The sequence below is a fragment of the Megalobrama amblycephala genome, linkage group LG24 (genome assembly GCF_018812025.1).
Source record: "Megalobrama amblycephala isolate DHTTF-2021 linkage group LG24, ASM1881202v1, whole genome shotgun sequence".
NCBI lineage: Eukaryota > Metazoa > Chordata > Actinopteri > Cypriniformes > Xenocyprididae > Megalobrama > Megalobrama amblycephala.
This window is the reverse complement of record NC_063067.1, coordinates 3,474,433-3,476,698: the sequence shown is the minus strand read 5'-3', so window position 1 is coordinate 3,476,698 and position 2,266 is coordinate 3,474,433. Positions and strand designations below refer to the sequence as shown.

The window sequence follows — 2,266 nt, the reverse complement described above, 5'->3', positions numbered from 1 at the left end:
GTCGATAAAAGGCGTTGTCTGCCTGAAAGTGAGGAAGGCAATAGTGCGTTTTTTTCTTGAAACGAATGCGAAAACGAAAGCATAATGTTTGGTTCGCGAATCATTTTTGGGATCGGTTCTTTGCAATGAATCGATTGAACCGCGAATCAGACGGAATCGTACACATTCAGGACCGCAAAAGGGCAATTCAACTCAAATTTCACAGTTGACTGATACATTTTTACAACTGGTGTACAAAGGGGGTTAACATTAATGTGTGATAGGTGCCAGGCCTATACTTCAAAGAATAGCATGATTTTACCATATCAACAAAACATGCCGCGCATTGTGCTTTTTGTAAGTAGCGATATCAACAAACCGAGAAATCCACTTATAAATGGTGGTAAATCGCTACATTATTAAAATGATTAAAAAGAATAAACGAATCATTTAAACAGATTCACTTAAGTTCAAAAGAATCGGTTCAGTAAATGATTCATGTCCGAATGAATCGTGTACTAGTTTCGATTCGTTTAAATGCCAGAGGCGGTGTTTAACTTCGTTCAAAGTAGGCTGTTATATTTTGGTTGTATTTTTACCGACTGTTTCGCTACAGATGTGTTATCAAACGGGTCAGTGACTTTATTACTTTACATTAACGGAATTTCGCGTTCATAATTACGAAGATTGGACACAGACTCGTTAAAGATGACACATAACCTGTCGTACAGTGCAGTGGCGGCAAGAGGAGCACCAGCATCATCCGATACACGTGAGTAAAAGATCATTTTAATACACCTGATACTTTTATCCAAAGTTCACTAGACAGTTTACATAGTCTGTGAAGATAGTTTGTGAATCAACTCTTCTAGTTACCTTTACGAAGAGAGAATTCCCAGACCAGCCCACTATTATTTCAGAATTGCCCTTATGCTGTTGTACAGCATGTTATAGTTTACTGTACATTAAATAGTAACCAGATTTTTCTTTCTATATATAATATGACCCATCCATCAATCCATCAATTAATCCATACCTTCAGAACCACGCTCTGACCTGATGAAGCTGAAGAAATCACTCCGGGATCTGATGACCCAATATCCTGAAGGAGTCACTTTGAGTAAAGCCCGCAGGTTCTGCCCGCTCCTCCTCGACCCAGAGCTACTGAAGGACCACGCTTCTGTCCGCCAGCTCTTGGCATCCATGCCTGATGTGGTGACACTATGGGGATTCGGTGTCCAGACATTCCTTCTCCCTGTTGACACTAATTGGAACAGGAGAAGTCTTGTGGGATAGCCATTGTTTACAGATAAGTTATCCCACAATACTCTGCCATCAAAAAACAGGACACTTAACTAGATGAACACTTTCCTCCACTAAACTGTGACCTTTCCATCTTGGCCTGGATGACCATAGAAAATAGCTGTAATAAGAATACATGGATTTTTCATACCACATTTTTTTTTTAACCACATTTTGACCAGATGAAGAATTGTATTCTTAAATATAATATAGAAATCGCTGTGTTTACATCTTTGAAGACCACAGAAGCACTTAATTATGTATGTGGTCACGCACAAATCAGGAAATAACAGCGAAATGTATCCTATATTTCTATGTTTATAACTTTGAATAATAATATTTACACATTTTAACTTTAAATGTTTTGTAAAGAAATGTTCAAAAAAACTTGTGACTTTTATATTTTTAATATGATATATATATATATATATATACACACACACACACACACACACACTATAGTAAATACATGCATCCTCCTAAAAAACAATATTGTCAGAAAGCATCTGCAATAAATGAAAACTTTGATTTTTAAGCATTTGTGAGTTTTCATTGATAGATTTTTTGGGGCATATAGATAAAGACCATTATGTACATGATGCATTGATTCAACCAGTTCTACAATTTCAAACATGCACACTAACAGGGTGCGTTACAGCTAGTTTGGACCTGTACAGGCTTGTCTGTTGCAATGTAAGCTGTCACATGAGAGATTACATCATGAGAGAAACAAAGCATTACAGTGGTATTACAGCAACTGCAGTCATTTATTGTCATTATCAGATTTTACACTTTACTACAAATAGTACAGCATTCCTTTTCAAAACTACAACTATTAAACTAGAATATAATTCCTTAGCTAAAAATAGATGTCGAAAACGGCTACAAAAGCTTTGGAAACTCCATTAAAGGGGTAGTTCACCCAAAAATGCAAAGTATCCAATGATTTACTCATCCTCAAGCCATCCTAGGTGTATATGACTAT

General features: G+C 36.6%; 1 long non-coding RNA gene across 1 annotated transcript; it reads left to right on the top strand.

Annotated features, from left to right (window-relative positions):
- Positions 1 to 201: 201 nt before the first annotated feature.
- On the top strand, positions 202 to 1,816 carry LOC125260343. Its single transcript, XR_007183009.1, has 2 exons — positions 202 to 751; positions 1,022 to 1,816. It is a non-coding gene; the product is annotated as an uncharacterized LOC125260343 (long non-coding RNA).
- Positions 1,817 to 2,266: the final 450 nt, after the last annotated feature.